General features: G+C 44.6%; 1 pseudogene; it reads right to left on the bottom strand.

Moving 5' to 3' along the window:
• Positions 1–21,436: 21,436 nt before the first annotated feature.
• On the bottom strand, positions 21,437–22,188 carry LOC121159240 (annotated as a pseudogene).
• Positions 22,189–24,371: the final 2,183 nt, after the last annotated feature.

Here is a 24,371-nt window from a genome sequence, read left to right as displayed (position 1 = left end):
GAGTTGGATGGGAAGCGGGGCTGCCGGGATTTGAACCGGCGCCTATGTGGGATCCCGGTGTGTTCAAGGCTTTAGCTGCTAGGCCACCTCGCCCAAGATTGTTTGGTTTTAAACACCCGGAATTGTAAAGTCGACGATTGCTCTTGGTTATCGGTTAGGATTGTCTATGGGCCGCTTAGAGGGAGGGAAAAAAGCCTGGGTAATTAGCACAAGATGACCGCCAGGTGCCCAGCCTCCCTCCCCTAAGCCGCCACTTGGGAACAGGGCTCTGCTGGGGAGGCAAAATGATCAGCTTTATTCATACCATCTCCGTTGCTCAGTAGGAACACGGACCCAGCCACGGCCTAAGACAGGCCGCCTAGGAAGGGTGAGAGGCCGGGCTTGGAGCGGGAGCTTGCTGGGACCACATTTGGGAAAGCTCCTTCCGCACCGCTGGCCAGGCTGTGGTTGGAGGAGAGGGAAGGGGTGCCCCTCCCCCTGTCCCGAGTGACACCTTGTTTGTTCTTCCCCAGCAATTGGGCTGTTTAAGGTGATTTAACTTCGGGAGTTCTTCTTCAGCCACGGTGTGTGAGCAGCCTAAAGCTAAAGGATAAAACGGCAACATAAAGTGCCTTTCCAGTGCCCAAGCAACTTAGTTCCTTCTTGAAAGAGGAAAAAAAGGCAAAGCATGTCAGACAGGTGCAGAACACCATCCATTTAAGGCAAGCAATGGCTGGGGAATAGCCAGACTGGTGTGGCATAGAATGCTTCCCAGGAGACTTTGGAAGGAAAAGAACGCCATGCAGGGCTGTCAGACCTCTGTGCCACTCAAGGGAAGACAGGACTAATCTTGTTCAAGCTTTGGCTTGCCATTTTGTTAACTACCACCTTGACAATTTGCTTCGTGGTTTTTCCTGTGTTTTCATCGTTTGTGAAAAATGCACTCTGCCATATTTACAGGATTATTATGAAGATTACAAAAATCATCAAATAGACAGCAACCGTTTTCGTGTATGTGTTTCGTTATTCAAGGTAGTTCGGTGGAGAACCTGAGTTGAATCAGTAGCCCTGTGTGATCTTGTCTCTCCCTTAGCCAGGAGCAGATGGAGGTTTGGGGCAGTTGAAGGGTCCCCAGATCCCACTGCTAGAAAGTGAGGGAGGAGGAATTTGAAATAAGTTCATCTGACCTGAAATGCAAGGTCTTGCTTGCCATGATTGCCGCACACTGGGGTGAAAGCCTCTGCAATCAGACGATTCAAGTTACACAATCTGTCATGGAGATAATGGGACCTGTATGCAGGATGAGCACCTGTCTGATGAAACCAACAAAAGCCTGACAAGCCCACGTGCTGCGACTTTCTCAGCCAGTTTCTTAGTCATTCAAGAGTTGGGGTGGAAACATAACAACATCCCACCCGGCAGCGGGGCCCTAGGACTGGCACCCATATGAGATCCTAGTGCGTTCAAAGAAGTAAGATCTGGCAGGATTTCTCTCTGACTTGTGCGAATCGCATCTCTTTCGTTTCTCCTCGCAATGGACACTGCGATTGTGCCCATGCCATGAATGCTGAGAACAACACCACCATGAACAAGGGAGTGGAGAAATCTCTTGGAGATGCTGGTTTCGTTTTCCCTTGGGATATATACTCAACAGTGCAGCTGCTGGGAAAAAACTTGGGGTGTTTTTGGTCAGCTTTATTCAAGTGGAATAGATTCATAAATGATTGCTTGTTTAACAAATGATAGTTTATTATGATAGTTCTAGTTGTAGAGGTTTAAGGAATCTCCATTCTGTTCCTCGTGATGTCTGTACTAATCTATGGTCTCATCTAGAGTGTGCCAGTGGCTCTCTCCCCCACAGCCTCCCCGGCATGCTTTGCTCCTGCGTTTTTGATACCAGCCATGCTAACAGGTGAGAAGTGATGTCTCTGCTTTTGATTGATGTTTTCTGGAAGATTAGAGATGTTGAAGAGTTTTCTATGGATCCCTTGGTCACGTGTGTATATTCTCTTGCTAAAAGTTTGTTTGGATCTAGTAACCAATTTATTTCCTCTTCTGGGTTTCTTTGTATTGAAATACGTTTCTTATATATTCTGGGTATTACAACCTTATCAAATACATGGTTTGCAAATGTTTGCCCCTTCTCCATAGGTTCTCATTTAATTCTATTAATAATTTCCTTTGCAATGCAACTTCCTATTTTGATGTAATCTCACTTGCACATTTTTTACTTTTTATGCTTTCAGTGTCAAATTAACTGTTAATAGTTAAAATGGGGGATGATGGTGGTGGCTTGACAGGCTAATCCTTCACCTGCCAGCACCGGCATCCGATGAGCACCCATTCATATCCTAGATGCCCCACTTCCCATTCAGGTCTCTATTTACGGACTGGGCAAACAGCGAGGAAGGCTCAGGTCCTTGGGTGCCTGCGCCCACGTGGAAAACCTGGAAGCTCCTGATTTCAGATTGGCTCAGCTCTGAACATTGGGGTTATTTGGGGGAGTGAACCAGCAGGTGCTTCTGTCTCTCCTTTGAAAATCTGCCTTTCAAACAATAAACAAATAAACCTTTTAAAAAGTATGAAAACATAACAATAACAATCAGTTAAGATGTTACTTGGAAAACCTGCAGCCACATAAACACGCTGCGTCCCAGCTGATTCTGATTCCAGCTTCCTGCTGATGTGCACCCTGGAAGATACAGGTGGTTGGCTCCCTGCCACCCAGGGGGAGATTCACATTGATTTTCTGACTCCCACAATTTTCTGCTGTTGTGGGTATCTGGGAAAGAAGCCAGCAGATGGGAGATTTCTGTCTGCCACTCTGCCTTTAAAATAAATAAATTTTAAAAATTCAAATTCTATGACCAATGTCAAAGAGATTTCCTCCTAAGAATTTTTTTTAAAGATTTACTTATTTTTATTGCAAAGTCAGATATACAGAGAGGAGGAGAGACAGAGAGAGATCTTCCATCTGATGATTCACTCCCCAAGTGACTGCGACCGCTGGTGCTGTGCCGATCTGAAACCAGGTGCCAGGAACTTCCTCCAGGTCTCCCATGTGGGTGCAGAGTCCCAAGGCTTTGGGCTGTCCTCGACTGCTTTCCCAGGCTACAGGCAGGGAGCTGGATGGGAAGTGGAGCTGCCGGGATTAGAGCCGGCACCCATATGGGATCCCGGGCGTTCCAGGTAAGGACTTTATCTGCTAGGCCATCGTGCTGGGCCCCCTCGTAAGAATTTTACAGTTCCATGCTTTGCATTTAGATCTTTAGTCCGTCTCAAGTAGATTGTTTAACTGTGTAAGAGTCCAAATTCAGGCCTGATGTAGTTGCTAATCTTCTGCATTTCATATGGGCATTGGTTGGGGCAGTGGTTCATGTTCTGGTTACTCTACTTCCAATCCAGCTGTCTGCTTATGGACTGGAAAAACAATACAAGATTGTCCAGATATTTGGAACTCTGCACCCACATGGGAGACCAGGAAGAAACTCCTGGCTGTCACTTTCAGATGAGTTTAGCTCTGACCATTGCAGCCATTTGGGGAGTGAACCAGCAGATGGAGGATCTTTCTGTCTGTCTCTTTTTCTCTTTCTGTAAAATCTACCTTTCAAATAAAAAGAAATGAATTTAAAAAGAGATTCATTCTGTTGCTTTGGGGAATCCAGTTTTTCCAATGCCACTTGTATTTAAGAGACTATCCCGTGGGTTTATTTTTGGGTCCTCAGTTCTGTTCCATTGGTTCTTGTGTGTGTTTTCTGCCAGTACCTCATTGTTGCATGATGACCATAGTACCATAACAAAATTTGAAACCAAACTGTGATGTATACAGCTTTGTTCTTCTCAGGTTGCTTTGGGGCTTATATGATTCTATATGAATTTTAGGATTGTCTATCTATTTCTGTGGAAGGTGTTTTGAATTTTGATAGGGATTGGTTGATACCTATAGGTCTGTTTGGGTAACATGACATTTTACTAGTGTTAATTTGCCTGATCTATGAACATGGGATGTCTTTTCATGTATTTTTCATTTTCCTCAATTTCTTTCATCAATGTTTTTTTTTTAAATAAAGATTTATTTATTTTTATTGGTAAGACAGATTCAGAGAGAAAGAGTTACCGGCAGGAAGATCTTTCATCTGCTGGTTCATTCCCTAAGCGGCCACAACGGCTGTAGCTGAGCCGATCCGAAGCCAATCCGGGATTAGAACTGGTGCCCATATGGGATCCTGGGCGTGCAAGGAGAGAACTTTAATCACTACGATATTGTGCCGGGCCCCACTACCAACTTTTAATATGCTGGTTTTCTTTCCTGAATGTCACTGAATTTTTCTGATTAGTCCTTAAAGTTTTCCTTTTGATGAAGTCCCTTAGAGCGTGCCAGATATAAGATCCTGTCATCTGCAAAGAAACACTTTGATATCCCCTTTCTGATTTGGAGGTGTTTTGCTTCTTTCTCTTGCATGTTTTCTCCAGCTAGGAGATCATACAGAACTGAGCAGAAGTATTCAGTGTAGGATCCTGATCTTCAAGGAAAGACTAGGTTTTTGCCCTTGAGCTTGATGTTAGCATGGGTTTATCATATACATATTCAATCCAGTGCTCCTCCAACTGAGCTATTTCAGCGATGATACCACATATGTCTTTATTACATTGAGGTACACTCTTTCCGTGTGCAATTTTGTGTGAGCAGATGTTGGATTTTGTTAATGCATTTTACGCATGTAATGAGATGGTTAGACAGTTTTTGTGCTACATTTTGTTGAGCACACATTCATTGACTTAGGTTGAACCATCCTTGGAGTCTAGAGATCAATCCCACTTGGCCATGGTGAATGTTCCTATCAAAACCTGAATTCATTGGTCAATATTTTGTTGAGGATGTTTGCGTCTAGGTTCATCAGGGTTGTTAACCTATAATTTCCCGTAGTGCTTTGTCTGGCTTTGATGTCTCTGTCATGGTGGACCCATAAAGTGAGTTGGAAAGTGTTCCCTAAAAAAAGAGATGTTTTTAAGATCTTGAAACTTTCCTTCTGTGGCCACCACCGATGAAGGATGCTGGTAAGACACAGAGTGACTTCAGACTCAAGGCTTTCCACTCTCCAATCAAAGCATCTGGCGTGTGTGTGCTGGGAAGATGGGTTCCAACAACTGGGGGAAGGTTACCGCCCTGGGAGAGTAGCAGACACCCAGGCACTGACCTAGACAAGTGCCAGTAAAATGTGAGACACAAGAGTATCTAGCAGGGACTTAGCAATTGGGGAAGGAGGCCGGGGGTGGAATTCAGACCAAGGTAATTGTGGAATGCTGCCAACTGTGTGATGAGGCGCTTAGTGTTTGCCTGTTGGGCATTAAAATACCATGAATCATTGACAAGAAACCAAACACGGCTGGATCTATATAACAATTTGAACCCATATTGCTCCAAGTAAAATCAAATTAGAAGCCTTTCCCCAATTAGATTATGCAAACGCGGACCCAGAGCAGGGTTTTGTTTGCTGTTTTCATGAGGGCAACCTCCACCTTACACCTCGCTCAGCACAGATGCTCTCAAGCACACCCATCTCAACACCCAGGTTGTGTCAACATTCTACCTCTAGATAATAAATATGAGACACAGCACACACTGCTTTTAATTGCATCGATAAACTGGGATTAACCCCCAAGTCAGGCTTCACTATTGCAATTAAATGTCCTCAAATAAATTGTTTCCTCAATAAACAAATGGAAGGGGCTGTGTTTGCCTTGAATAATAACAGGTGTAATATTTTACTGGCTCAAGTTAAGTATTAAGTGGAATCACTTGCTGGCCCTGATTTATTCCCTGAGATCGAAAAGTCATTTTTCATACGTCATGTGCTGCTTCAGTACTGTATAAACAGCTAATAATCCAGTAAATCAACGTGGCCCGACCTTACATTTCACCTGAACTCACCAAACTTCAAAAACCTGCAGTTGGGAGTTCTGGAAAGAGCTAAAGCAAAAAAAAAATCGTCTGAAAGGATGCCTCGTTAACTGCTTTTGCATTGTGTCTCTAATTTCTAGGATTTAAATTTTACAGTTATGTGAAAATCGACTGGGTCATGAAATCATCCAGGAGCATCTTCATGGTTATGCAGTCTCTGGATTTTCCGTTGCTGTAGAACAAACTGGAGGCCTGACCAAGGGAAGGGCAGCAGTGGCGCACGGATTTCCTCTGAGTTGGTATCTTCGGTGGCCTGCAGCACTTCAGTGGTAAAATTGCACAAGAAAGTATTTTTAAAAACACAACCGATTTGAACAATTATTTATTTGAAAGAGAGAGAGAGTTCCCATCCACTAGTTCACTCTTTACCCAAACGCCTAGAATGCCCCCAGTAGGCTGAAGGTGAGAACTCACTCCAGGGCTCCCACATGGGTACCTCGGACTCAATTATTTAAGTCACCAGCTGTTTCCTGGAGTGTGTGTTAACAGGAAGCTAGAGTCAGGAGCCGGAGCCAGGTACTCCCATAAAGAATGCAGACATCTTCACAGCCAAGCTGAACACCAGCCGCATGGCACAAACCCCTATCCCGTAGCATGAGAAACTCATAGACCCGCATTCACTTCATCGTAGGAATTCCCACCTCACTTTTGGTCTTTCGGTGGATTTAGGATAGATTCTGTTCCTTCGGGGATACCCATAGGTAGATTTTACTATTCGAATGCTGTCTTTCATTTTGGTAGGATCAGGGAAGAGAGAAGATTACAGAAAAATTTCTAACCTGACCTCATGGGTGACAGGCCGGAGCCGGAATGCAGGCCCATTGGAGGCATTGTCTAAAATTACTTTCAGGCCATTTGTTTAAGGTGAACAGGAAACAAATTAATTTTGTGTTTAAATTTGGATCCCATCCTCAAAATACCGTATCATATAGGTGCAAATGTTACAAAATCCCAAAAAAAAAAAAAGTCCAAAATATGCAACACTTCTGGCCCAAGCACTCCAGGTAAGGGATTCTCAGTCTGCTTCCCAATTAATTAGTTATCAGTGATCTATTTTATTTGGTCGTTATGAACTTGTGTGTTCTCTTCCTGTGGTTTCATAGCCAAATACCCAGTAACGAGACTCTGTGATGTATGTATTTTCATGTGTGTAGTGGCTCTATAATTTATTTGCTGTGCTATTTCTTAATGTGCTCTACAAAACACCCTCACATTTCCCCCTGTAAAATGCCCATTGAATTTGCATACCAAATTATATTGAGATTAATGGATTCCTTGAACACATCAACCCAGTACATATCGACTCTCTTGTCCACATGAGAACACACACTTAGCTGACTCCGGTTCCAAGCAGGCTCTCAGGACCTTGGGTAGGCTTGCTGTCCTGCAGGAAAGATGCTTTTCCATCTACTTTCCATCTACTGAAACCATCGGAGGGACACAGCCTGCCCCTTCCCCAGGACTGTCCCTCAGATGCCTAGAGGACTAGAGACTCTAGGTTGGGATGTATCGATTTGGTTAAAGAGCAAGTTAGGACACGGTTGGCGAGTCTTCTCATTGCTGGTGTCACTGGTACCTTTCCATCATTCTAAAGGATGAGCAAGCTACATTCCCTTTGAGTTTGTGAATCTTTCATACTTTGTATCTTATTACAGGAAACAGAATGTTCTTACATGAATTATCGTATGAACTGAATATATCAAGATAACCTTTCTTTCAGCGGATGGCCTTTAACTTAAGACAGTTTGTTCTGTCTAAACTGTTATAAAGTGTTTTCAGAAGAGAAAGGCATCAGACAAGGAAGAGAAAATACTCCCCACGTAGGACCTCACCCAGAGCTGGGATCTCTCTACCCTTAATTATAAGCTCCCAGGATACTTGATGGGAAATTTATTGATAATGCACTTTTCCTTTTGAAAGGGAGTGTAGTGATTGCAATTTTTATTTAATAATTAAATTAATAAGAACTATTAGATTTAAACGTGGACCTTTTAATGATATACAGAGCTGATAATATCTGTCTTGCCAGCTAAAGAGATTTTAAAAGACTGTGTCGAATGACACAATTGAGTGCCTATCTGCCCTTTATTAATGCAACATTAACCTTTATATAAAAATACATTTAGGCACGGCTTTCAGAAATATTAAGAAAAAAACAAATATCTATATTTCAGAATTGAGAATAGAAATTATGTAATTTTTCAGAGGCTGTGTTTTTTTTCTTTTTTAATTTTAGTGATCCTTTGCCAAACAGAATCTCCCAACGTGTGTGCTAAGTGTCTCAGCACGGGACCACAAGGGTCAGTGATGCACACACAGCGGCATTCATTCCTCGCCATTTCCTATGTCACACACGGTGCACCTGCTTCATGGAGGTGATGTGATCCATTGCTAGGAGCCTGACTTTGGAGTTACACACGCCCAGGGTCACAGCCACTCTTCACTACGAGTTATCTTTGCTCTCAGGGAATGCTTAATCTTTCTCAGCTTCAGCTTCCTTCTCTTATCAGCAAAACCGAGATAGTATGTGTGGCAACATTGAGCATGGATGTGGGGAAGTCCTTAAAAGCATGCGAGGTCTTGGTTGGATGTGTTCTAGTTTATAGTGATTTTTTTGTTTCTGTATTTGAAAATCAGAGTTATAGGGAAAGACATAGAGATAGGGACACTGGTTCACTGTCCCAAATGGCCGCAATGGCCAGGGCTCAGCCAGGCCACAGCCAGGAGCCAGAAGCTTCTTTGGGTCTCCCATGTGGGTGCAGGGGCCCATACACTTGGGCCATCTTCCACTTCCATCTTCAGGTCATCAGTAGGGAGCTGGATCAAAAGTGGGACAACTGGGACACGAACTGACACCCCCTTGGGATGCTGCCTTCATAGGGAGTGTTATATCAAAACACCAACCACTATAGTGATTTATTTTTTATTTTTTTAAAGATTTATTTATTTTTATTGTAAAGTCAGATAGACAGAGAGGAAGAGACAGAGAGGAAGATCTTCCCTTCGACGATTCACTCCCCAAGTGGCTGCAACGGCTGGAGCTGAGCCAATCCGAAGCCAGGAGCCAGGAACCTCCTCTGGGTTTCCCACGTGGGTTCAGGATCCCAAGGCCTTGGGCCGTCCTCGATTGCCTTCCCAGGCCACAAGCAGGGAGCTGGATGGGAAGCGGGACTGCTAGAATTAGAACCAGTGCTCATATGGGATCCCGGGCATGTTCAGGGAAAGGATTTTTAGCCACTAGGCCATTGCGCTGGACCCTATAGTGATTTATTGTAACTAACAAGGGGAGTTTATTTGGATTTGTTTACTTAGACTAAACACTGACGCTAAATTCCAGAAGCTAAACCAGATTCAGGACAAAGCTGTGTTTCTGGGAGCTGGATTCTTTTGTTGCCTTGTTTCACGGATGAAGAGATTGAGGCTTGGAGAGATCAGCTAAGCTGTCTGAGAATCACCGGGCTAGTAGATTGAGCCACAGCCCAGGCCCAGAGCAGAACTTGGAAGCTGGGGAGCCTAGCTGGGCGGGGGCAGGGGAGTTGCGTGGATGGTTGGGTTACCTTTCCCCTAGTTTTCAAAGCACCAGCCCATCTGTAGAAGCTGGGCCGAATTAGGTTCTGAGTAAACCATGAAGTGGCATTCCCAGGCATGGGAAAGCTGGGCAGTGCCCCAGGTGTGCTGTAGCAGTGGGAGGAGCCCAGAGTGACAGCACTGCCCATTCACACCTCGGTGCGGCCCAGCCAGGGGCGGCTGTGGGGGTTCATTGGATGCCCACTGGCATTGGGGACCCAGCCATCTCCATCTTTAGACCAAATACTAAATGCAATTTATTAGACAATGTTTTGTAAAATATTCTTTTCCCCAGAGGTTTCTCTATATTACTCTAATTACTTTTCCTTGACTGACTAATTTTTTAAATTGCGGTTTTATGAAAAAAAAAATACAAATATTTCTGGAGGAGAAGTGTCTCGGTGGGAATACTGCTTTCAGAGAGGTTTGTAATCTTGAGGTCTGGGTTTATATATTACCCTGCTATTGACACTCCTTTTTGATTAATATTGTGTATAACATTCCTTAATGCATCAGCAGAATTAATTATGCAGAAACATTCAGGCTCACAGACATTATATTGATGAAATGACGTTTTATTGACAAAATGACAGTTTAATACTGAGCTTTCTTGAAGCTGTATATCTAATCGATTGCTTCCATTTTCCTGGCGAACCTGTCGGAGTGAGAGTGAGGTAAATCTGTCCTGTCTTGGCCGGGCACGCTTGGCGGATCAGTCTGGGGCATCGGGGATGGGTACCATGCATTTCTGAACCATATTCGGATTTGCGTAGATTTTGCGCATTTCTCGTTGCTGCTGCACGTATCCGGGCTACAGAGTAGTGCATTTCTTTCACAAAATTCTGCAATCTACTGCTTGCCTACTTTTGCCCTTTCTAGGGACTGAATTGTGCCCCCCTAAAATTCATATATTGAAGTCCTGCAGCTCAGGATGCAACCTTATTTGGAGATGGGGCTTTCTAGATGATTTATGTGAGGTCTTGGGGTGAGTCCTAGTCCCAAATGACAGGTGTTCTTAAGAAAGAAGAGCTGGACAGGCACACGGGGCACCTGAGTGGGAAGACTGGGGTGACGTGATCATCCTCCAGGAACCCCCTGTAAGCCAGAGAGCTTCTTCCCCCATCGCTTTTGGAGGGAGCAGGAGCCTGCCAACACTTTGGTCTCTTCACGCCCAACCTCCAGCCCGGGAGAGAACACAGGCTCACTGTCCAGACCTCCCAACTTGCACTGTGTCCCTGCCACCCCAGCAGGAGATTGCAGGCTGATTTTTCTGCCTGTGCTTGGACTCAAGTTCAGGGTTGGGGGAAGGTACTGTCACGTGGGCTCTGCTGGTTACTCCGCTTTCTGTCAGCAGGTGGCTCCAGCTTCGGTGGGGTTCAGTGATGACTAATGTAATACAAGTTGATATTTAGAACAAAATAAGCATAATGTAAATGTAATTCAGTATTAGTATTGTGTCCCTCTGCAAGCAGGGACCTGTTCACAGCACATCAGAGAATAGATGTGGGTAAATGAGGTGGGGCCAGTGGGACTGTGTCAGTGTTTCAGCAGTGTGTCTCCCAGGGAGTGAACCCTCCAGCAAGGCATCTCAGGTCACAGAGGCACCTGTCTTGCTAACCTTGCATGCTTTTACAAGGGGACTTTAGAATATTTGTGGGAAAATAGAATTAAACATGAGGTTTGTGTTGCTCCCCTCCTCCCGGGAAGAAAGAAAGAAAGAAAGAAAGAAAGAAAGAAAGAAAGAAAGAAAGAAAGAAAGAAAGAAAGAAAGAAAGAAAGAAAGAAAGAAAGAAAGAAAGAAAGAAAGAAAGAAAGAAAGAAAGAAAGAAAGAAAGAAAGAAAGAAAGAAAGAAAGAAAGAAAGAAAGAAAGAAAGAAAGAAAGAAAGAAAGAAAGAAAGAAAGAAAGAAAGAAAGAAAGAAGAAGGAAGGAAGGAAGGAAGGAAGGAAGGAAGGAAGGAAGGAAGGAAGGAAAGAAAGAAAGAAAGAAAGAAGGAAAGAAAGAAAGAAAGAAAGAGAAAGGAAGAGAGAGAAAGAAAGAGAGAGAGAGAAAGAAAGAAAGAAAGGAAAGAAAGAAAGAAAAAGAAAGAAAGAGAGAGAGAAAGCTGGAACCCGTAAGTTTTCTCCTACTATCCATTTCCATAAACTTTATGAAGATCCTTTAGTGTGTGTCGAACAGCTCCTCATGGAATCCGTGTCACAGCCCTGTGGCAGCTTGGGGTCATGATCCACATAGTCCTGTGAGTGTCAAAGCATCCACGTGACGGAGACAACCGTCTCCGCAGATGGCAGGTCAAGGTCAAGGCGACAGTCGAGAGACTGGTGACACCATGGCAGCTACGCTGGCAACACCCTGGCTGTCTCAAGGGTAGAAAAATCCACAAGCATCTTTCTGCAGGATGTTGCTTTTCAGGGTCAAGAGCAGGTCAGCCGCTGCTGCTCGTCTCCAGCCACCCGAGAGTCGGCTGGCGCTCGTGGCTCGAGCTGCTGGGTCCAAGCCATTTTCTCTGCTGATGGGAATCCACATCCCTCTTCGAGCACTATCTTAATTGGCAATTTCAGCAGAGAGGTCTAAGAATGAATGGGGATCATTATTTGGTGCAGTTTCATTCGCTCTGCTGTGCCATAAACATTTATCAGAAGGGCCACATATATATTTATCATTATTAGTGCGACTGCCAATGTTACTTTAGTCATTTCTCCATTATCCAGGGTCGATGGCTGTGTTGGCAAATTATCCCTGCCCTTGCCTTTGGGTTCAGTTTCTCTTCCTCCTCTCTCTCTTCACTGAAACGTCACACCCATGGCTCCTGGGACAGGTGTGGAAGGGCTGTGACCTCTACCAACGCCTGCTGCTCTCTGATCTGGCACCCAAACACTGGGGTACAGTGGGGTGCCAACCTCTCCACAAAGGGCCAGGTAGTCTCCACCCTGGGAGATGCTTTGATCCTTAAAGAATTGCCTGGTTGGAAACGGTCAGCATGGACTCACACATGCCTTACTAGGTAGGACACAAAGATTAGTTACTCCTCACTAAGGTATCGAAGATTTCTCTGCACACACCTCCTAAAACTGTTCTGCACTTCAACTGTTGACATATGCCTTGTTAGAGTTATAACCCAGTTTAGACTATCCCCAAAAATTTGCCAAGTTCAGCAAAGTTAAGCTTCAACACTATAACTGCTGAATGCTAAAATGAAAATAGTCACGAGACAGCTGAATAGTACCCTACAGCCATTTTAAGGTGTAGAGCAGCCAGTTCTGTGTATAAACTAAAATTGAAATGTCAATGAAGCAGTCAGAGGATGTGGTTAAGAACTTGCATTTTTTAAAAACATATTTGTTACTCAATACCATGTCAATTAATTCCATAATGTTGTAAATTGTTGTTGATGTTATGTTGTGGATTTTAATTGATCGGGATGATATTCTGCCAGCTCTGCTTTTGGACCAGATTTGGTCTCCCCAAGAAACCGTTGAATTTATCTGGACAATAAGATGCTGGACTCTATGCTTGCAATGAAAGAACTTCAACTGAATGTGAACTGTAATACTGCAACAAGGTGGAGCAATCCACCGTGGGGGAGGGTATGGGGAGGGGTTGGGGGGAATCCCAGAGCCTGTGAGATAGTGTCATGTAATGCAATGTAATTAATAAAAAATAATATATATGTATATATATAAAGAATTTCCTGGTTGAGCTGAGACTTTGTCTCAGTGTCTGACTTGTAGGACCACAATGGTCAGGTGTGGGCCAGGTCAGAACCAGGAGCTTGGGACTTCCTGTGGGTCTTCCACAGGAGTGTGGACTGGTGCACTTGGATCCTCTGCTGCTGTCCCTGGTGCATCATCAGGAGCTGGGTTGGAAGCAGAGCAGCCCAGACTCGACCGGGTGTCCCTACGGGATGTTGATATTGCACATGACGCCTTTACCACAGCATCTGCAATGAACTTACTAATTCAGTAGCAAGGTGAAAAGCAGGATGACACGGGGAGAGGTAGGGAGCACGTGTGTCTGCCTCTCTTAGAAAGCCCTCAGGACTCAGTCACGGGCTCCACTCAACGGCCTAATCCAGGCTCACCACCTCCATGAGCCTCGCCTCTAAACACTGCGCTTGCATGACATTTCCACTCTGAGTACCACTAATGTTAAGACTTCAGGAACTTAATGTATGTACAAATTCAGAGAGGCAAATATCAAACCATAGCAGATGGGTGCTCATCATAAAAAAGAGACTGTTTCTGGGACACAGCTGGAATCTACTTTTCATAGACTTTTTTGTTGTTGTTAGATTTGTTTTGTTTTTATTGGAAAGGCAGATGTACAGAGAGGAGGAGAGACAGAGAGGAAGGTCTTCCATTCGATGATTCACTCCCCAAGTGACTGCAATGGCCGATGCTGAGCCGATCTGAAGCCAGGAGCCAGGAACTTCCTCCAGGTCTCCCATGCAGGTGCAGGGTCCCAAGACTTTGGGCTGTTCTCAACTGCTTTCCCAGGCAACAGGCAGGGAGCTGGATGGGAAGTGGAGCTGCCGGGATTAGAACCAGTGCCCATATGGGATCCTGGTGCGTTCAAGTCGAGGACCTTAGCCGCTAGCCCACTGTGCTGGGCCCTCATAGATGTTTTCATCCAGGAGAGAGCCTGCCAGGACACCTCTGTCTCTGGATTTAGTGATACAGGGAAGCCAATCCGGAAGATGCACAAGGTGACCAAACATATTGAATTCTAGCTTAAAAGGAAAGTTGTGAGTTCGTAATCAGCTATCTCAGATTTAAATTATTTAAATTATCCTGATGGAGTTTGGGTGGTGGCTGTGAATTGAGAGGTAGGATCACGCGCATTGATCCAGGAAGGAGCAAAGGCGGGCGTAGATACAAAGGGTTCAGAATAATGTTCCCCAGGAGCTGAAGGTGGAAGCCATCATCAGAAACAGTAACACAATTTCTTTATCTTCCACTTAGTTTTATTTATTTATTTTTATAAAATTTATCTACTTTTATGGAAAAGTCAGATTTACAGAGAAAAGGAGAGGCAGAGAGAAAGATCTTCCATCTGTTGGTTCACTCCTCAAGTGGCCAAATGCCTGGAGCTGAGCCCATCCGAAGCCAAGAGCCTGGAGCTTCTTCTGGGTCTGCCATGCAGATGCAGGGTCCCAAGGCTTTGGACCATCCCCTGCTGCGATCCCAGCCCTTAAACAGAGTATTGGAGCAGAAGTGGAATACCTGGCTGTAGATGGGCTCAGCTCTGGTCCTTTTGGCCATTTGGGGAACGAACCACGGGATGGAAGATTTCTTTCTGTCTCTGCCTCTCTATAACTCTGCCTTATATACAAACATCAAAAAATATGTTTACATATTTCTATATAATATGCAACATATTATCTACTATAATAAATGCCACATTATATTATATATACTATAATTACATACAATCTAATATTTAATATTATATATAATATATTTTAGATTATTATGTATAATATGCTATAATATAATATATAATATATAGCATATGGTATATGGTATATGATATATGCTATGACCTATAATATTTAATGCATGATATATAATATATATTTCATATATCACATGTTACATGTTATATGCATTATATAATATGACATATTGCATATCATATATTCTATCACATATTACATATTACACATATGTACTATCTGTTATCTATTGTACCATATATCATATATTTAGTATATATCATATATCATCATATAACATATTATATTATATATAGCATATAACATAATATCTTATATATAATATATTATATGACATATATAATAAAAATAATATATGTTATATTTAATTTAATATAATATAATATAACACATATTATATATAATAATATATGATATAATACAATCTGTGGTATATAATACATAATGTGCATATAATAATGTACAATGCAATATGTTATATAAATAAATAAATATTATATTATATATAATATGATAAATAATATATAATATATGATACATAATAATATATAATACAATACAATATGTGATATATGTGATATTGTATATGTTATATGTATTATATGTTATACATTATGTGTTATATATATGCTATACATTATATAATATATATAGCATATATTATATATTATACACATATTATATCATATATTATATGTAATTACATAGTATATTGTATGATATTATATTTTATATAACATATAATATGTAATATGTAACATAACATATAATATAATAACATACATAATAAAATATATGTTATATGATTATATATAATGTTAGATACTATATATGTTATATGTGTTATATGTGTTATATACATATATAATATGTGTTATATACAAATGTATGCATATGTTTGTGTATAACACATATTCTTTATTAGTGCTCCAGAATGTCATTTTCCCAGGTTTTCTCTGTACTTCACCCATCCATTCTCCATTTTTTGCTGATTCCTGCTCATTTCTATGAGCATGAAGCTCTGTCCATCCTCAAACCTCTTCTCCCTGTGTCAAGTCTCCCCTAAGGACTTGGTCGAATTTCTGGGCTTTAAATATCCACATTCTGAGAGTTCACCTAGCATTTCAGACTCAAGTCCAACTTCTGTTGACATCTCTTCTTGGGTATCTCAAAGGCATTTCAAAGTCATCGTGTCAGAGAACCCACATTAAGACATACCTTCTTCTCATCTCAGGAAATGGTAACTCCTTCCTCCCCAGGATTCAGGCTCCAACTGGTGTCCATGTGAGATGCCACCACAAACCTAGCCTCACGCCTGGAAGCATGTAGTCAGTCATTAAAAAAAAATTATTTGTTTTGCTTGAAACTCAAAGTGTGAGAGAGAGATCTTCCATCTGCTGGTTCACTCCTCCAAGAGGCTGCCAAGACTAAAGCTGTGCTGGTCCAAAGCTGGGAGCTAGGAGCTTTTTCGAGGTCTCCCCTGTGGGTGCACAGACCCAAAGTCTTGAGCCATCTTCTGGGATTCTCCCATCCTCTCCCCATGCCCTCCTCCCAATCAAATTCTTTTTTACTGATATCTTTGCATGCACTGAGAATGCTTTGAAATGTTAAAAGGTCTACAAATGATGACTATAAAGTAAAAGCAAGCCTCAGCAACATCTACATGATTGTTGGTTTTCAGAGTCCTTTTGTGTCCCTAACATAGACATTCATTCAACCCACAATACAAGGGAGGGCCAAAGTGGGTTTATTTGATTTATCACATGACCATGTGAGTTTTTGTCCTCATTTCATTCTTGACCCAATGTAATGCAGTATGCATCTTGATCATTTATATCTGAGCGCTTCCAAAATTTATTTTTCCTTCAAAGGAGCAGGTTTTCTCACTGCCCAGAAAAGTTGAAAGAATATAGTGTGGAGTGGGCATTCAGTGTAACAGGTTGCTCACCTCTCATGCTGGGTTGCCTGATTTGATTCCTGGCTTTGACTCCTGACTCCAAGTTCCTGCTAATGCGAACCGTGGGAGGCAGGGATGACAACCCAACTCACCGGGCTCCTGTGACCCATGTGAAGACGTGGCCTGAGCTTATGGTTCCAAGCTTTGGCTCTAGCCTAATCTTGACCATTGCACACTTTGGGGAGTTCTGCGTCTAGCTTTCTGGCTCCCATCTCAATATTTTAAAAAAATTATAAAGAATGGGCCTTGAACTTTATAGTAATTCACATTGCTTTTGGAAAGAGTTGGAAAACCTTGAATGAAGACTTGGAAGAGGAGGAGACCAGGTCGTTCACAGGCCACAGCCAACTCTTTGTCCCGCCCCTCATCCTGAGTACCTGTCCCTGGTGCTGAAATCTGCTCTTATCTGTGTTGACAGTCAAAAGCCCACAGCAGGCGACAAAAGTCCTACCCACTTGCCTCAAGGCAGAATGAACTGTAGGGTGACGTGATGCACCTTCCCAGAGCACAGTGCTGACCCTTCCTAGTGGCTACACCCTGCCCCTGCCACCTCCTGAGCTGCGGCACTCACTCCCCTCCAAAACACTTCCTCTGCAAGGTGCCCACTTTGTCCCTGTCCCATTATCTCCCCCTGCAGCAGGGGCAGTGTGACCCATAGAAGAGAGATTCAACACTTGTGCTTGGTCTTGGCTAGGATGGCTACCTGGGTGACCGACGGGGAAGACCAAGCTCTTCTTATCTCTTTACATTCATGGAGAGAATAGACTGGGAGCCCCAGGGTGGCAACTTGCACACATGTAACAGATCTGATTTTTTCCACCCTACTCATCTACAGAGGCGTTACAGCAGCTGAGAAGTCAGAAGAGGAGCAGCAGGATTTCCGGGTCTACATGACAGATCTCAGGCTACCCGAAAGATGAGAACCAGGAGGAGGAGGTCACGGAGGCAGACACATTCTTTAACCCAGCCCATTAGCCCTCAGCTGTGTCTGCGAGTGAGGGAAGCCCCCAAGGCAGACAAACTGCTAGTAAATGGTGTGTTGTGTTTACAGCTCAGACTCCTACAAACTCACAGGCAATTAGCATAATGAAAGGAGAAAAAAAATGTTGGCATTTTGTGCGTCTGCAACTTGACAATGCTATGCGAAGAGAGAATCTGCAATGCTAATGGAAATGTAATTGATGTAAAACTGCAATTCTCACAATGAACAACTCAGAAGGCAAGGAGCTTGCTTGCAATATAGATAAGATTAGAGGGAGCAGTTGGAATCCCAGCACATTAATCCTGACCGTATTTCTGCTGCCAAACGCTAATAAGTCAGTGATTGTTTGAATTCATATAGGTACCACCAATATTTATTGTATTCCCCACATCAAAGTTGGCTGCTGATGAATAAATCAATAAGAGCGTCTCATTATTTCCCTCCGCAGTGCCTACAGCCCAGGCACGATGTGCTGTTATGAACGGGATAAGCCGGAAGGCCGGCAGGCAGTCGAGGGAGCCCAGCGGAGGCATCCCAGAGTCACAGATTAAGGCTCTGGGACCTGATGCTCAAAGTTGCCTTTGCCACACAGGGCCTGGCCCTCCTGCCAGACGCTTGTGGTGAGCTGCACCTCCTTCTGGTGCAAAGGGCGTCCGTGGCTGGGGTGTGGTGTTGTCCTTCGGCCCTGCCTCCCTTGCCCCGAGCTGCCCTGGACTTCAGCTGGGCAGCCTCCTGTAGCTACTCCATCAATTGGCTCCCTCTAGGGAGGTGGGAGAAGGAGAAAGCCAGCTGGCTTCCCTCTTGTGTTTCAGGTGGAGTCCCTGCCGGGGAGGGTGCGGGTGCTGGCGTGGGGCGGCGGGGAGGACCTTGTTGTCTGTATGTTTGTAGGACCTAGTGAACTTGCCTGCCCCTATTGTCCCATTTGCTTCAAGCATGGTGTGTGCAGTGGCATTTGGCCGGTCCCATGTCAGAGTACCTGAGTTCAAAGCCCAGCTCTGGTTTCACACTCTTCAGCTTCCTGCTAACGCAGACCCTGGGAGTCAGCCGTGACTGGGTACTCCGTAACTGGGTTCCTGACCCCCACATGGGCCCTCCTCAGACCAGGTGCATCAGTGGGGAGTAAATCAGTGAATGAGAACCCTGCCCTACCCCCTCTCAAACCCTCAAAGGAAAACAAAATGACCTTTCTAAGAAGAGATCTTCCCACTGCTTCCCTCCCCTTCCATTTCCCAAATAGCTTTGGGCCATCCTCCTTCCTCTGGTTTCCAAAGGCCACGAGCAGGGAGCTAGAGGGGAAGTGGAGCAGCTGGGATACAAACCGTTGCCCATACGGAATCCTGGTGCTTGCAAGGAAAGGATCAGCTAGTTGAACCATCGTGTTGGGCCCAGCATTTGAAGTAATTGCACGAGACCCATGTAAAAACATGGTGCAGGGCCCAGCACAGTAGCCTAGCAGCTAAAGGCCTCACCTTGCACATGCCGCTGGGATCCCATATGAGCACTGTTTCTAATTCTAGCAGCTCCACTTCCCATCCAGCTCCCTGCTTGTGGCCTGGGAAAGCAGTCGAGGTCAGCCCAAAGCCTTGGGACCCTGCATCCACATGGAAGACCGGGAAGAGGCTCCTGGCTACTGGCTTCGGATTGGCTCAGCTCCAACTGTTGCGGCCGCTTGGGGAGTGAATCAGCAGATGGAAGATCTTCCTCTCTGTCTCTCCTTCTCTCTATATTTCTGACTTTCCAATAAAAATAGAACAAATCTTAAAAAAAAAAAAAGCCATGATGCAGATGGACGATGATATGGTTGTAAAATCTGCCACACCTCCTGCTGCTAAGTCCAAGGAGGAACTAAAAACCCGTGCGTGGCTGCCCGCAGTCCGCAGGAAACCTGCTAAATTCTAGTTGGGGACTAGTGACAAGAAAGGCCAAACTGTTCCTCTTCCACAGACTCCTGGATTGCACCCACAGATCTTGTGGGGTCTCTGAGACCCAGGTTAACAAGCCTTGTTGCCAGGACACCAAGTCCGGCCTTGGTGGCTTAGGAGAGGCCCCCTGCTGTCTTTCCCCCTGGTTTGCATGTTGTGGTTTTTAGGGCCCACTGCTTGCTCTCTCCACAGATGCTTGGTCTTGGGGGCTGATCTCAGCAGCGGGCACCACTGCCTGGATGCAAGAGAGACTCACCTTGGCCGAGACAGCCTGTTGGATCTGAAAGCCTTGATTTAATATCCCAAGCCCTTCAGGCGTGTCCTCCCCTGGAGGGTGTAAGTGCAAGCTGATCTCTTGAAGCAGAATTCCACTTTAATATTTTAGGGAAATTATAGAATAATATATTTCCTCAAGGGAGACAGTTTTCTGGCCCCAAACAAACCATTAGTCAGTTGTGGTGGGAGCAGCCTTCTTTCTTAATGGAGTCATATGCATGCATCTTTGGTCTTGCCCGTGTTCTGAAATAGGTTGCAGCGACGGGTGCTCTGTCAGGGACACTGTCGTGCTCACAAGGACAGGGGCTCCAAAGGTCTGACTTGCACTCACAGTTGCCCCATACGAAGACCTTTACACCCTAACACCAGGGTCACACAGCAGGAATTCTCCATTGGAAGACCCAAGTTAGCACATAAAGCTGCCACCTGCAATGCTGGCATCCCATAAGGGCTCCAGTTCAAGCTCCGTCTGTTCTACGTCTGACCTAGCTCCCTGCTAACACGCCTGGGAAATGCAGCAGCTAGTGAGCCAAAGACTTGGGACCATGTGGAAGACCTGGAAAAGCTCCTGGCTCCTGGCTTCAACCTGGCCCTGGCTATTGCGATCATTTGGGGAGCAAATCAGTGGATGACAAGCACTTCTCTGTCTCTTTGCAGCTCTGACGTTCAAATAAATAAATAAACCTTCAAATATAAAGAGAGCCTCACTGACACAGACACACTGCTGATAGAAGAGAGAAAGGAAAAAGACACAGCAGTGAAACCAATTGTTCAATGAAACTATCCCTTCCCATTTCTTTTAATTAAATAGGATGTTTAGCGGGGACAAAAAAGATGCACACAGCTTGTGCCATGTGGTCCTGCACTGATTGGATTACGCGTGCAGCCATGACGTCACAGCCGCTTGGTAACTTCCTACCCTAATAGTGCTGTGAGTTTCTCAGCACTGCTGTAAGAAATTCTTGGTTCCTGGTTTTTGGGCTTCAGCCTGGCTCAGCCCTGACCATGTTAGCTTTCTGGGGTGTGAACTAGAGGTTGGAATCTGTGTGTGTGTGTGTGTGTGTGTCTCCCTCTCTGTATCCCTGCCTTTCAAATAAACAAATATTTAAAAAACAAAAACAGAATAATACTAGATTAGTAAACATTCTAATGATGAACTCATTTTCACAGACACTGGGGGTTAATTTTTAAAAAACTTGTATTTATTTCAAAGGCAAAGTTACATTAAGAAATCTTTTTGTTACTTATTTACTTTAATTACAATTTTAATTACACGTGGTAAACAGTAAAAGTGCAATTATGTCAAAGTCTCATGTTTCACACGGTAGAACAGGTTTTCATGGTTTTTGCTTGTAATGCGTTGAAGGTGGGGCCCGCTCCTGAATCTTCTTTCTGCTGGTGGAATAAGATACATACTGTTCAAGTGAGCCACTCACGCTGATTTTGTGCTTTGTCCAGGTGAGTTTCTGGGCAGTGGGTGGTTTTGTTGTTGGAAGATCATTGATCATACAGTGAAGTTGAGGATGCCATTCAGGAGGCACCTGCTTCCATCCACATCCCAGCACATGTTTACGCCATTCATATCTGTGATATATATAACCCACTGGTGATATCCAAGAACGTGTTTGTTCTGTATTTTTTTTCAGCTACTAAGGCACCAACCCTTACACCATTGATCCTGAAGAAGACCCGGAGGTAGCCACAGAGCATACCATGGCAGCTCACCTACTGCAGCTCGTCAAGACAGAAATCCTGTATGTGACAGTTCACTCCCAGATAACCGCAAAGCCAGGGCTAGCCAGCCTGAAGCAAGGAACCTCAAGTTCTGTCTGGATCTCCCATGGGGCTGCCAGGAGCCCAAGTACTTGGGCCATCTTCCACTGCCTTCCCATATGCATTAGCAGGGTGGTGAATAGCAAATGGAACAGACAGGATCTGTGTTTCTATGGAATGCTGATATCCTAGCCAATGGTTTAACTCACTGTGCCCCGACTCTGACCCTATAACATGTGAATTTCAGGGAGCACAGCACAACCTGTAACACATCATACCTCTTACGAGACTTTGAAGCTTCTGGAAACAGGAACATTGTCCGTAACGCCTTGTTATCGCTCAGATCTGTGATAGAAGCTAGTGATACTCAGACCCCAGGTCCTACCCCAGGGACCACCGTCAGGTAGATATGGCTAAATGTGGGAGCAGAAGAGACTGGTGGAAATGACTCACCTTGAAACAGTCTTCCCCTGTCACATGCTCATATTCAAATGTTTTTCTCCCCAGTCTCAGAAATTCCCTTCAGCTGCGGCTTTGGCAGTGAGCTAGAAAGCAGCAGGGTGAAGACTGATGGTGTGTCAGACAGGGCCGTTTATCACCCTGTTCAGGTGATTAATACCTGTCCGCTGGTGTTCAGATGTGTCACAGTGTCACCCCGGGATAGATAACGCTGGTGTCTGTTCACACATGGAAAGTGACAGCAAAGGACTTGGAGTCACCTGACCTGCTGGGCAGCCCTCGGCGCAGGTTGGAGGGACAGCCGACCCAAGGGCATGCTCCCCATACACGGAGAACCCACCATTCACGGGCAGGTAGGGTAGGAAGAGAGAACCCCGGGGACCTGGAATCGTGCATGCTGGACTCAGCTTTGCTCTGCGTGACTGTGGACTTGGAGTGTCCACGTCCTCATCTGTTTCTGAGCTCAAAGAACTCTCCGGGCCCTTAGGGGCCTCATCACTCTTCTCTGGTCTTGCAACCTGCCAGGGGACAAAAGCGTGTCTCTTCTGTAGAGACCAGTGTTCTTGCCTTCAACATGTCAGCCCAGCCATCAGTCCCAACGCCTGGTCCTAGAGGGACGTAGTATTCATCTTCATGAGAGATTATCTGGTTACAAGAAATAGGAACCCAGTCCACCAAGCTTGGGGAGAACGGAGCTTGTTGAGAAGGCACCTGAGGCAGAAGCCAAATAAGACTGGGTCCCACATGTCCCAGATATATTGAGCTATTGAAGACAAGGTTTCTCTTGCTGTTTATGGGGACGCATGGTCCACTGCACACACGCACACATGCATAAATCACACATGCATAAATCACACACATGCACACACACACACATTTGGCTCACCTCAGCGTGGGCTCTGGTTCGGCTCTAGTTGACCTTGCATTCCAACACCCACCACCAACTGATTTCTACCATCTGCTGTTTGAATTATAGAGATAGGAGAAGCTGATCATTCTTGGCCAGCACATGTTGATTCTCTTTGGGTTTGGGGCATCCAGTCATGGTGTGATCAGCTGTGGAAGACATTTAAAAGACAAAGAATGAGCCTGGGATGGTAGCCTAGTAGTTAAATTCCTTGCCTTGCACAAGCTGGTATCCCATATAGGTGCCAGTTCATATCCTGGTGGCCCTGCTTCCCATCCAGCTTCCTGCTTGTGCCCTGGAAAGCAGTGGTGGACGGCCCAAAACCTTGGGACCCTGCACCCATGTGGGAGACCTGGAAGAAGCTTCAGGCTTCGGGCTTTGGGCTTCGGATCAGCTCAGGTCCAGACCTTGCAGCTGCTTGGGGATTTTCCTCTCTGTCTCTCTTCCTCTCTGTCTATCTGCCTTTCCAATAAAAAATAAATTAATCTTAAAAAAAAAACCCATCCTAAAAGTCCTTGCAGTATTTGGGGAAAAATGCATGCATTGGTTCTAAGTTGGTATGGTCTTGCCTTATTCTTTTCAGCCACTGCCTAGATGTCCTTCCGTGGCTCTGCCATAATTGTCCCAGTCATTCCACTCACCTAAGTATTTAGTTGCTTTAAAGTCTTGTGTCTTGTTTTTATCCTTTCGTGAATTCCTGTTTTGTTTTGCTGGTGTACTTTGCTAATGGCTTCTCAGGTCTTGTGCAGTATGCAAATATTCTTTTTAACCTCCCATGTTGCCAATTGTGTCCAATGCAATTCTAGGTTCAATTATTTTTTCTTGCTGAAGTTTGAATTATAATTCCTTGACTGGCTTCAGATTTTATTTGTGAGGTGAAGAGACAGAAAGAAGGAAATACGGAGAGCTCCCAACCATTGGTTCACTCTTGCCCCAGATCCAGTTCTTTCATGAGTTGGTTAGTGTCATGGCCCAGCCTAATGGGACCCATCCCATTCTGATACTCACTCGTGGCTACTGTGGTCTAACCCTGCCAGGTATGCCCTCCAACCCCAGCTTTCACGAGCAATGGTGGGCAGTGGGCAGTAGTGGTCGATGCTAATTAGCCCAGCTCTGATCTCCCATGTGGGCAG

The sequence above is a fragment of the Ochotona curzoniae genome, unplaced genomic scaffold, assembly GCF_017591425.1.
Source record: "Ochotona curzoniae isolate NIBS_2020 unplaced genomic scaffold, NIBS_Ocur_1.0 contig_4105, whole genome shotgun sequence".
NCBI classification, from domain to species: Eukaryota; Metazoa; Chordata; class Mammalia; order Lagomorpha; family Ochotonidae; genus Ochotona; species Ochotona curzoniae.
This window is presented reverse-complemented; position numbering and strand designations above follow the sequence as displayed.